Genomic DNA, 13,291 nt, shown 5'->3' on the forward strand with positions numbered 1-13,291 from the left:
CGATCCCCATAACCCCTACACCGACACATATCCCACCCGATCCCCGTAACCCCTACACCAACGCATATCCCACCCGATCCCCGTAACCCCTGCACCGACACATATCCCACCCGATCCCCGTAACCCCTACACCGACACATATCCCACCCGATCCCCGTAACCCCACGTATTTAATCCCCCTAACACTAAGGGTCAATTTATCATAGCCAATCAACCTAACCCGCACATCTTTGGACTGTGGGAGGAAACCGGAGCACCCGGAGGAAACCCACGCAAACACGGGGAGAATGTGCAAACTTCGCTTTCCATGGCGCAAGTAAATTTGTCAATGTTCCGTAGACATCTGGCCCGATCGCCATTAGAAAAATTGCTTTTTTACATTCACGAATTACTTTATTTTGAGGTTGAACATTCTCATCTACACCTTCAGTCTCAATAATGTTATTGGCCCTAAAAAATCTCCATCTGTTCAATGTAAGAACTGAATGGTTTGTGAGCTCGGTCATAAATGCCGAGGCTTTCAATGAATCCCGTAGGCACGGCCATGATTGTCCCGATCCTGTTGAACAGAGACTCAACACGTTACCCGTGTACCTGTGAGAATCAATGCCGCTGTTGCTGTGTATACAGACACACGAAGGCGAAGCACAGAGGATTCTGAATCAGCATTAACAGTAAAACATCACAAAAAAATCAGTTTAGGTGTCCCAAATTCACCTTAAACTTTTCCACTCGAAGGTTGAACACTGTGTCCTTCCATGATCCCTAAAAATGGCTTTCGGATCCCATCCTCGTCACCAAAAATGTAATATATGTGGGCAGAACAAATGAAGGACAGAGGCAAGAGTTGCTCGTCCATGAGCTTGCTTTACTAGGCCAGAGCGAACTGAGCATGTTCATACTAAGCCATATGATAAACCATGCAATAATACATTACAATCAGCAGGTCCTCATTGAGCTTTCATAGTTAATCCTCCCCTCCCTGAAAAACCCAGTCTTCACCCCCCCCCACCGCCGCCCCCCCCCCCAACCCCCGTCCTCAGAAAAACATTTAAGCATGAAACACAACTCCCTCCCAGCCCTCGAATCAAGTGACATGATTTCTGTTTAGTGTTAAGTTTGGTGTGAGACTCAGTGGGACAGTACCTGTCGGAGTCAAAATCTGGAACGTTCTCCCCAAAAGGCTGTGGATGCTGGGGGCCAATTGGAGCTTTCAAGACTGGGATCGAGAGATTTTTGTTGGGTCAGGGTATCAAGGGGCACGGAACCAAGGCAGGTAAATGGAATTGAGGTACAGATCAGGCGTGCTCTGATTGAATGACAGAACAGGCTCGAGGGGCTGAATGGCCTCCTCCTGTTCCAATATAACAGTGAGAATAGAGAGAGAAGGCCGAGCTTGTAGGATGGAGGCTTGGTGCTTGGGAATGACAAGAACTTACCTTCCTGCAGCATCCCTTGTGTAAAAGGACATCTCAAAGCAATTTACATTTAGGAGGAAAAACTAGGCGATGGGGCAAATGGAGGATTGGGATTGGCGGACCCAAAGAGAGAGATTTTTGAAAGCTGGGAGGGAGGTGGCAAGGCAGAGTGAACCAGGAAAGGGGTTCCAGAGCGCAGGAGTGTAGTGAATGAAGAGCAGTCACTATCGGTACAGTGGAGGGAGCGAGGGGGACAAGGAGAAGCCGAGTGTCAGGTGTGTGGAGGGGGTGAGGGGGATACAGGGCCCAAGGAGATTGGTACGGAAAAGTAGGAAGAACAGGAGAGCAAAGTTATTCTTAGCACAAGTGTGCCAGCCCATGTGTGTAAGTAAAGCCCAGTACTGTGCTGTGACTCTGAGCGAACAGCAAGCCAGAACTGCACACAGGGATCCCAATAACAGGCATTCTGACAAATCGTCCGTAAAAACTGGCTCCTTAGTACATCTTCAAAGGATAAACAAACTGCATAAATGTTAATCAGGCAAGGTCACGAAAGTGGTCTGTAGCAGCAATATTACCAGAGGAAGGGGCCATGTGATTAGAGCCCTGATTAAGATTAGGCCTAATTATTCCTCTCAACCATTTCTTGTGAATTTCAAACTATCTCAACTACTTCTGTGATCACAGTCCACGAAGATTAAAAAGGAGAAAGAGCAGGAAAGCAGTGCCTGGTAAAGTGTGTGTAACTCTCGCACCGCATCAGGAACACTACAGTTCAGCTGCCCAAACACTCGATATCTTTGTTTCAAGCTTGCAGTGACCATGACCATCAGAGGCGGCTGTTTCTGTGATAAACTAAATGGACTTTATCGCACAGACTGGTTCTCGGGGAGATGTGGGTGATTACACAGAGCTGCCCTGGGATCCTGTTTAACCCCTCGCTCACACCGAGAAATGGGGCTCAAACTGGGGATACAATGGCCACAGTGTGAGGGGGTGGGAAGCAGGTGGTACTTCTGTTTGTGGTGTGTGTGATTGACTAGGGAGTGAGTGTTACACTCACACTCACACGCTGCTGCCGCTCTCCAACCCCATCTCCGGCTCTGTAAATGTATCAGTGTCATCATTCAGTGAGGGAGGGGCAATAAAGCAAAACTAGCTCACGAGGTATTTCACACTTTAGGTAAGTTGCTAATTTCCGCACCCCCCCCCCCGAAGGTGCTGACTCCCCCTCCCGCCCCCTGAAGGTGCTGACTCTCTCCCCCTCCCCTGAAGGTGCTGACTCTCTCCCCCCCCCCCCAAAGGTGCTGACTCTCTCCCCCCTCCCCTGAAGGTGCTGACTCTCTCCCCCTCCCCTGAAGGTGCTGACTCTCTCCCCCCCCCAAAGGTGCTGACTCTCTCCCCCCTCCTCTGAAGGTGCTGACTCTCTCCCCCTCCCCTGAAGGTGCTGACTCTCTCCCCTCCCCTGAAGGTGCTGACTCTCTCCTCCCCCTCCCCTGAAGGTGCTGACTCTCTCCCCCCTCCCCTGAAGGTGCTGACTCTCTCCCCCCTCCCCTGAAGGTGCTGACTCTCTCCCCCCTCCCCTGAAGGTGCTGACTCTCTCCCCACTCCCCTGAAAGGACTGTCTCTCTAATACACACAAACCTTTTCACAGACCCACAAAAGATTAAGAGGGTGTGAAACACTTTGGGAACTTTGAGTGCATTTAATTACTGCTAGTAAATAGACACTTTCACACACACACAGTTTCTCTCTCTCTGTCTCGGTCTTCCTCAGTCAGATGACACACACACACTATCAATATCTCTATCTGTTTCCCTCTCACATTGGTGCAGATTTAGCTGTCAGAATAATGGTGAGGCACTCCCCATTATTTATGCATAAATAGTGCAGCAACATCAGGCAAGGGGCAGATGCTCGGTTAAATGTCGATTACCAGAAGTTGTCTGGGTAGCGGCGCTCCACCACTATCTCGCTGTCTGCCTCACCATTGACAGGCATTGAACGGGATGAAGTTGCTGTATTTGTACAGTCGATACGAATTAAACTCACTACAGAAAGTTAAGTCTTGTCATTACAGACGTAAGTACCCTTTTAACAATGTGATATACTTGCTCTCGAGGCGGTTCAGAGAAGGTTCACTCGGTTGATTCCAGAGATGAGGGGGTTGACGTATGAGGAAAGGTTGAGTAGGTTGGGACTCTACTCATTGGAGTTCAGAAGAATGAGAGGCGGTCTTATCGAAACATATAAGATTGTGAGGGGGCTTGATCGGGTGGATGCGGTGAGGATGTTTCCACTGATGGGTGAGATTAGAACTAGGGGGCATAATCTTAGAATAAGGGGCTGCCCTTTCAAAACTGAGATGAGGAGAAGCTTCTTCACTCAGAGGGTAGTAAATCTATGGAATTTGCTACCCCAGAGAGCTGTGGAAGCTGCAACATTAAATACATTTAAAATGGAGATAGACATTTTCCTAGCAGATAAGGGAATTAGGGGTTACGGGGAGAGGGCAGGGAAGTGGACGTGAGTCTAGATTCAGATCAGCCATGAGCCTATTGAATGGCGGAGCAGGCCCGAGGGGCCGTATGGCCTACTCCTGCTCCTATTTCTTATGTTCTTAATTGTTAATTACTACCAATCAACCTCGCAGGCAATGAAAATTAACGATTACAAGCGTGGAGTCTGATTCCTTCAGGTTTTAATTGTTGTTGGAGATTTTTAAATGTCAAATTTCAAAACATTTCTTTACTTTTCCTCTGTCTCTTTTTTCTCTCTCTCTTAATCCAGTCTTTCTTTCCCTCTCTTTATTTCTCTTTCTATATCTGATTTGACATTGAATTCTCCCCTTTAATTCACCCTCCTTCTCAATCCTTCCGCTGTTTATTTCCCAATCCTTCAGTCAGATTGGTTATGGAGATAACCTGTTGGTTGCTCTCTTCACCCAAGTCCTAGATGCCCCGTTTCCCTCGCTGTGCCGTTATCAGCTCGCGTTTCCAGCTACTTAGGGGGCAGAAATATTTACAGTAATTTGAAGAGTGCAGGGGCCAAGTCTAACTAACGGGAAACATCATTAGAGGTCCTACTACAGCAAAATCCGGCCCAACATCTCTCTCTAATACACACATACACAGTATCTCTTTATAATATACACATATGGACAGAATCTCTCTCTAATACACACACACAGTATCTATATATATAAACGGATCGATCTGTCTGTCTGTCTGTCTGTCTATCTGTCTGTCTATCTGTCTGTCTGTCCTCCGGTGTGCGTCTGTCCGGCTATGCACTCGAAAGTTATAGAGCGTACCTACGTGTGCGTTACGTCAAAAGAAAGCTTACCTTTCCAAAACGGTCATAATCGTATTTACGTTTCGGCCGGACAAAAATCGCGCCCGCGGTATCCAAAAAACGTTCAAAATTCCGCTCATTAGCATCTCATTATCCACTCATTAGCAACAAAGTGACGTCGAGGTCGACCAATCGTACGCCGGGTTCCTGGCGCGTGCGGGCAGGCCCTCCTACAGTCGAGTGACGGGACGATTGACCAATCCTACGCTTTGGTGACCTGACGGTCGACCAATCGGTGCCTGTGTGGGCGGGCCTTATCGTTCTGAACCGAGGTGAGTCGCCGCCATCTTGATTCCAAACTTTTCATTTCTTTTTCCCGCTTTCTGCGTGTTTCTTTTCAAATCTACATTTCCAGCAAAAAAAAAGTTGCTTTTAAAACACAAATTGTTTTTAAAAAAAGTAAATTAATTCGTAAATCTTTTCTCTAACCTCTATAATTCTCCTACCTTTCACCGTTTTTCCAGGCCCGGGGCCTAGGCTTCTCCAACTGCCAGCAGTGCAACTCTAGACCCAGGCTCCCGGCCTAGACAGAGACAAACACTGGCAGAGGGGAGAGGGTGTGCTGCCTCAGCTCCATTCCCGGGGTCAGTAGGTGGGGAGGCTTCATAAGCAACTGGGGTAGGTCGCAAGCCCCGAATAATAATCTGAAGATCCTGTGTTTGCAGCTGAGGAAATTTCTTCTCCTGACAGCCCCAGGTTAACGGCAGCCATCTTTGTCAAGGAGGGTGAAAAGTTTCAGTGCGACGCCATTTTGATTCAGTGTGTAACAGAGTGCATGCGCGGCCATCTTAGTACAGGAACATAGAGTGGGTGGGACTTCTGTGCTCCAAATCTGTGTCTGACAGACAATCGACTGTGTGGGTGGGGCCTAATCTTTCCAACTGAAAAGCAAGCGGTGGCCATTGTTTGTGATAAAACACACTGAGGTGAGGACCCCTTTTTTAATAAAAAGATTGGTGAGGTTGTAAAGATTCACCAAAAATGTTTTATAAGTACAGGAAACTTTGTGCTATCCGGAGGTGAGCTATCCGGCAATCTGGAGCCACCGCAAAAATCAGCACCTGTTTTTTATTCTTTTTTGTTTTTTTTGCTTTTGTTTGAACAGTCAAGCTCTGCAAGGTCTGTAGCTATAGCAACAAGCTTTAGCTACAGAGCTTTAGGGCCACACCTGAGTGTTTAGAAGCTGTTGCTAAGCAACAGTGTTTGTTGTTAAATACAGAGATAAGAATCTCCGTATCTCTCAACATTAACTCTGGAGACGGTGGGTGCCGGATAGCACAAAGTTTCCTGTACTTTAAGTTTATCTCCCCCCCCTCCCCTTTCCACCCCCACACCCCCTCTCCACACCCCCTTCCCCCCCCAACCCCCACACCCCCTTCCCCCCTACCCCCCCTCCCCGCCCCACAACCCCCCCCAGCCCCAACCCCCCTCCCCCCCACACCCACTTCCCCCCCACACCCCCTTCCCCCCCACCCCCCCTTCCCCCCCCACATCCCCCACCCCCCTTCCACACCCCTCCCCACCCCCCCTTCCCCCCTCCTGTTCACCCCCTCCCCACCGCTCCCTCCCCCTCCCCACCCCCTCCTCCCCCTTCCCCTCCCTCCCCCACCCCCCATTCCCCTCCCCCCCCACACCCCCCTTCCCCCCACCCCTCCCCTCCCCCCTCCCCAACCCCCCTTCCCCCCCTCCCCATCACCCCTCCCCTCCCCCTCCCCAATCCCCTCCCCCTCCCCACCCCACTTCCCTCCCCACCCCCCTTCCCTCCCCCCACCCCTCCCCTTCCCCCTTCCCCCCTCCCTCCCCTCCCCCTTCCCCCTCCTCTCCCCTCCCCTCCCTCCACTCCCCCCCTCCCCTCCCTCCACTCCCCCCTCCCCTCCCCCCTCATCCCCTCCTCTCCCCCCTCCTCCCCTCCCCCTCCCTCCCCCCTTCCCCCATACCCCCTCCCCTCCCCTTCTCCCCTTCTCCCCTCCCCTTCCCCGCTTCCCCCCTCCCTCCCCCCTTCTCCCTCCTCCCTCCCTCCCTCCCCCTCCTCCACACTTCCCCCCCACCCTTCCCCTCCTCCCTCCCCCCTCCTCCCTCCCCCTCCATCCCCCTTCCCCCCCTGCCTCCCCTTTCCCCCTCCTCGCTCCCGCTCATCGCCCCCCCTTCCCCCACTCCCCCTCACCCTCCTCCCCCCCACTCCTCCCCCTTCCCCTTCCCCCACTCCTCCCCCTTCCCCCACTCCCCCCTTCCCCCTCCCCCCTCCTCCCCCCTCCCCCACTCCCTCTCCCCCTCCCCTCCCCCATCCCCCTCCCCCCTCCACTCAACCCCCCTCTCCCCCCCAGTCGCTCTCTCTTCCCCCCAGTCGCTCTCTCTCTCTCTTCCCCCCAAGTCGCTCTCTCTCTCTCTTCCCCCCCCAGTCGCTCTCTCTCTCTCTTCCCCCCCAGTCGCTCTCTCTCTCTCTTCCCCCCCAGTCGCTCTCTCTCTCTCTTCCCCCCAGTCGCTCTCTCTCTCTCTTCCCCACCATCGCGCTCTCTCTCTCTTCCCCCCCAGTTGTTCTCTCTCTCTCTTCCCCCCCCCCGTCGTTCTCTCTCTCTCTCTTCACCCCCAGTCGCTCTCTGTCTCTCTTCCACCTTCCCCTTCCCCCACTCCCCACTCCTCCTCCTTCCCCTTCCCCCACTCCTCCCCCTTCCCATTCCCCCACTCCGCCCCTTCCCCCACTCCTCCCACTCCCTCCCCACTCTTCCCCTTCCCCTTCCCCCCACTCCTCCCCCCTTCCCCTTCCCCCCTCTCCCCCTCCCCTCCACCCTCCCCCTCCACTCCCCCCCCCCCGTCGCTCTCTCTCTTCCCCCCAGTCGCTCTCTCTCTCTCTTCCCCCCAGTCTCTCTCACTCTCTCTTCCCCCCCAGTCGTTCTCTGTCTCTCTTCCCTCCCAGTCGCTCTGTCTCTCTTCCCCCCGCAGTCGCTCTCTCTCTCTCTTCCCCCCCAGCCACTCTCTCTCTCTCTTCCCCCCAGTCACTCTCTCTCTCTCTTCCCCCCCAGTCGCTCTCTCTCTCTCATCCCCCCCAGTCGCTCTCTCTCTCTCTTCCCCCCCAGTTGCTCTCTCTCTCTCTTCCCCCCCAGTCGCTCTCTCTCTCTCTTCCCCCCCAGTCGCTCGCTCTCTTCCCCCCGTCGCTCGTTCTCTTCCCGCCCAGTCGCACGCTCTCTTCCCCCCCAGTCGCTCGCTCTCTTCCCCCCCAGTCGCTCGCTCTCTTCCCCCCCAGTCGCTCGCTCTCTTCCCCCCCAGTCGCTCGCTCTCTTCCCCCCCAGTCGCTCGCTCCCTTCCCCCCCCAGTCGCTCGCTCTCTTCCCCCCCAGTCGCTCGCTCTCGTCCCCCCCAGTCGCTCGCTCTCTTCCCCCCCAGTTGCTCGCTCTCTTCCCCCCAGTCGCTCGATCTCTTCCCCCCCAGTCGCTTCGCTCTCTTCCCCCCCGGTCGCTCGCTCTCTTCCCCCCCGGTCGCTCGCTCTCTTCCCCCCCGTCGCTCGCTCTCTTCCCCCCCAGTCGCTCTCTCTCATCCCCCCCCGTCGCTCTCTCTCTTCCCCCCCAGTCGCTCGCTCTCTTCCCCCCAGTCGCTCTCTCTCTTCCCCCCCGTCGCTCTCTCTCTTCCCCCCAGTCGCTCGCTCTCTTCCCCCCTAGTCGCTCGCTCTCTTCCCTCCCAGTCGCTCGCTCTCTTCCCCCCCAGTCGCTCGCTCTCTTCCCCCCCAGTCGCTCGCTCTCTTCCCCCCAGTCGCTCGCTCTCTTCCCCCCCAGTCGCTCTCTCTCTTCCCCCCCGTCGCTCTCTCTCTTCCCCCCAGTCGCTCTCTCTCTTCCCCCCAGTCGCTCGCTCTCTTCCCCCCCAGTCGCTCTCTCTCTTCCCCCCCCGTCGCTCTCTCTCTTCCCCCCAGTCGCTCGCTCTCTTCCCCCCCAGTCGCTCGCTCTCTTCCCCCCCAGTCGCTCTCTCTCTTCCCCCCAGTCGCTCTCTCTCTTCCCCCCCAGTTGCTCTCTCTCTTCCCCCCAGTCGCTCTCTCTCTTCCCCCCAGTCGCTCTCTCTCTTCCCCCCAGTCGCTCTCTCACTTCCCCCCCAGTCGCTCTCTCTCTTCCCCCCCAGTCGCTCTCTCTCTTCCCCCCAGTCGCTCTCTCTCTTCTCCCCCCAGTCGCTCTCTCTCTTCCCCCCCCAGTCGCTCTCTCTCTCTCTTCCCCCCCAGTCGCTCTCTCTCTCTCTTCCCCCCAGTCGCTCTCTGCCTCTCTTCCCCCTTCCCCTTCCCCCACTCCCCCACTCCTCCCCCCTTATCAGCAATCTTCTTGTACGAGGCCCCTTGGGGCAGAGCGATCATAATATGATCGAGCTCTCAGTCGAGATGGAGAGTGAGGAAATTGAATCAGAGACTAAGGTCCAGAACTTAAATAAAGGGAATTACGAGGGTATGAGACGGGAATTGGGTAAGATTGATTGGGTGGTGTTTCTGGGGGGATTGACAGTGGATAGACAATGGCAAGCATTCAAAGATAGAATGGAAGAATTCCAGAACATGTTTATACCGGTTTGGCATAAAAATAAACCTAAAAAGGTGACTCAACCGTGGATAACGAGGGAAATTAGGGACAGCATAAAATCAAAAAAAAGGGCATATCAACTGGCAAAAAAAAGCACCAGACCGGAAGATTGGGGGCAGTACAGGATACAGCAAAAGAGGACAAAGGGATTAATCAGGAAGGGGAAAATAGAATACGAAAGTAAACTTGCAGCAAACATAAAGACAGACTGTGATGTAAGAAAAAGGAGACTTACCATCAAGTAACTTTAAAGTAAGCTTTAAGTAACTTATAAACACACTATATACACAAGAGAGGTCTTTACCATGCCTCTGGTAGAAGCCTCTTACAATACTGAACAGACCAGTATTTATACCAGTCCAACAGGAAGTGACATTTACAGGAAGTGAGGTATGTACACAGTTCATAGTTCATAGTTCATAGTTCACAGGAAGTGATGACATAACTTCCCGGAAGTTAGCATTTTTATCACATTCTTCCCTCCTGCAGGATTAGGAGGCTGTGGTCTACCTTTTGGTCCGTAGCCGCCGAACAAGGAAGAGTCGCACCCGTTTGGATTCCCGTCGTAGAGGGTCGCTGGTCCGCTTACATGCGGTTGGCCATTGGTCAGAGTCTGTGTGGCCTGGATTGCCCTGTGAAGGGTCGGGGAGATCATGGCTTCGAGTACGAGCCCCAATAGGTTCAAAGTCGGACTGCCTCTGTTCAGAGGGAGGTGCAGAGCTGGTCTGTGGCGGATCAGTACTTTCATGCGCGGTACTGGGAGGGTCGTAACCTTGAGCACGGGGTTCTACCGGCACCAAGCTAGTTGGTGTCCGATCAGGATCCTGGAGAGGGGTAGCCGATAGGTCCCAAGAGTTTCCTGGTGAAATGCCATCACCCGATGTCCCACTAGGTCCTGGTGGGCAGGGAGCCAGATCCCGTAATGATACGGTAGATTCTCGGCCGTCGGAATATCGTATGTTTGCATAGGTGGGGTTGGCATCGGTTAGTTCGACCTCGTCTACAAGAGGGTCATTTTTAGACGTCCGAACGTATCTTCGGAGTAATACAGGTCCAGGAGTAGTTAGCCATGACGGGAGTGATGTTCCATGAGATGAGCGACGCTGGAATCCAAAGAACCGCTCATGAGGTGTAGTATTTGTGGCTGTAGAAAGCAGGGACCGTATAGAGTGCAATGCATCCGGAAGCACTGTTTCCCATTGCTGGTCTGGTAGGCCCCGAGATCTTAAAGCGAGACGTACGGAATTCCAGATGATACCGTTATACCTCTCTACCTGCCCATTTCCGATGGGATGGTATGGTGTTGTTTTGCTTGTAGCAATTCCCCGTTCTGAGAGGTAGTCCTTGAGTTCCCTTGACATAAAGGATGGACCCCGATCTGAGTGAATATAAGCCGGCATGCCACAGAGAGAAAATACCTGCTCAAGGCAGCAGATTACTGTGGACGCCAGCATATTGGAGCAGGGGAAGGCAAACGGAAAACGTGAATATTCGTCGATCATGGTGAGCAAATATGTGTTCCGAGTTGAAGAGGGCACTGGGCCCTTAAAATCGATGCTAAGTCGTTGCATCGGTTGGGTTGCATGTATGAGTATACCATCTGAGGGGCGGAAGAACTGAGGTTTTAATTCCGCACAAAGCCGGCATTCTGAGCATATTTTTTTTACATCTCCAGTGGAAAAAGGGAGATTCCGTGATCGTACGAAATGTAGCATGCGCGTAACGCCAGGATGACACAAACCATTGTGGACATCCATGAGAGTGGAGGATGACATAGTGGAGCAGAATGCCCGTGTGAGGGTGTCCGGGGCCACATTCTCCTTGCCAGGCCGATAGAGAATGGTATAACCAAAAGAGGCCAGTTCCATCCTCCAAAGTTGTATTTTATTATTCTTAATTTTGGTTCGTTTTCGATTATCGAGCATGAAGGCGACTGATCGTTGGTCCGTGATCAATGTAAAGTGCTGGCGAGCTAGAAAATGGTTCCACTTCCGTACTGCCTCTATGATGGCTGTGGCTTCTTTCTCAACCGGAGGATAATGTAGCTCGGCACCTTGTAAGGTCCTGGACATAAATGCTACAGGACGACCTTCCTGATTCAGAGTAGCCGAGATCGCCACCTCCGAGGCATCACATTCAACCACGAAAGGGAGATTCTCATCGATGGAGTGAAGAGCCGCTTTCTCCAACTGTTTTTTGAGAAGGTTAAAGGCTGCAACAGCCGCTGTTCCCAGTGGAAATGATCTAGCATGCAGCAAGGGTTGGATTTTGTCTGAAAAATGAGGAATCCATTTAGCGTAGTATGCAAACAGACCGAGAGCCCGACGTAAAGAAGCCGGATTCTTAGGTGACGGGAGCTCTTGGAGCGGGCGAAGTCTTTCTGGGTCTGGCTTAATGATACCATTGCCTACGCAGTAGCCAAGGATGTTGATGGTCGGTTGCGACTCAACAGATTTGGATTCATTCAGGGTCAAATTACGGCGATGGAGGGCATCCCGAAATTTTTGGAGGTTGGAGTCGTGTTCCTGTTGATCGTGACCTGCAATGGTAATGTTATCAAGATAGGGAAAAGTGTCCCTTAGGTTTTCCTGCTTAACCAGGCCATCCATTGCCCGTTGAAAGACAGCCACTCCATTAGTAACCCCGAATGGGAGGCGACGAAATTGGTACAGCCGTCCATTAGCCTCAAAGGCTGTGTACTGCTTATCTGAGACCTTCAAGGGTAACTGATGATAGGCACTTTTTAAATCGTAAGTTGAGAACACTTTGTATTCGGCCAGTTTATTAACCATATCATCAATGCGTGGCAATGGGTAGGCGTCCAAGTCGGTATATTGATTGATGGTTTGCGAATAATCGATGCATAGTCGCTGTTTGTGAGGTTTTAGAGGGTTCTTGACAATGACGACTTGAGCCCGCCAGGGCGACGAACATGGTTCAATGATATCCTCTGCTAGAAGTCGAGAGATTTCAGCCGCAATAAAAGATTGGTCTCCCTGATTAAAGCGCCGCGATTTCGTTATTATCGGTTGGCATTGAGGCGGAATACTGGCAAATAATGAGGGTTCATCAAGTGAAGCTGCTGATAATGCACAAAATGGTAATTTAGATGGTATATTAGAAATAGTAAGTCCGGGTTTGGATCCACCAAACTCAATGGTGAGTTTCTTATGCTGTTTTTGGAAGTCCAGCCCTAAGAGGAGATCACTACATAAGTCTTTGAGCACTGAAAGTCGGGTGGAGGGATACATACGACCATGAAGTGTCATATCAACAACACAAAAGCCGGAGATTCTGGTATTAAGTGATGACTGGGCCATCGCAATTGCCTGGTCCGATGGGAAGACATGTAGTTTCAATTTCGCAACAATCTGTTCCTTAATGAAACTATCAGTACTTCCTGAGTCAATTAAGGCATCCAAGGTATGCCCTTTAATTGAAATTTTTGTGGCTGCCTGAGACAGGTTCTGTGGGCAAGCAGCTGTAATTGGTGTCGTTGCACAGAGAGTGGCTAAAACTCTCGGTGTGCTTCTTCGGGAGAGAGCTCGAGAGGAAGCTTGATAGGTCCTAGCTGGAGCATCTTGATAGGCCCTAATTGGGGCAGTTCGGTAGGCCTTAGCTGGATTGGCCCTCGTAGAGGCCCTTGATAGGCAAACTTTAGCAAAGTGTCCTTTTTTCCCGCAATAACTGCAGATTGCATTGCGAGCAGGGCAGGTTTTCCTAGGGTGAAAAGCATCTCCACAAAAGAAGCATTCCTTCCTAGATTGCCAAGAGGCTGCTAAAGTGGGGTCGTCCTCCTCTTCTTCATCAGAATTATCAGAATTAGATTCCCCCATGATAGGGTTCACCTGAGACCGCTTGAATTGTCTGGTTGCAGCTACAGCAGCAGATCGAGATCTGGGCAGCTGATAGAGGTCTGCATTTCTCTTTGCCAAATCCAGTGAACAAGCTAGGTCAAAAGCTTTTTGTA

This window comes from Somniosus microcephalus, chromosome 21 (assembly GCF_052327205.1).
Source record: "Somniosus microcephalus isolate GS21.2 chromosome 21, FLI_Smic_1.0, whole genome shotgun sequence".
Lineage (NCBI taxonomy): Eukaryota > Metazoa > Chordata > Chondrichthyes > Squaliformes > Somniosidae > Somniosus > Somniosus microcephalus.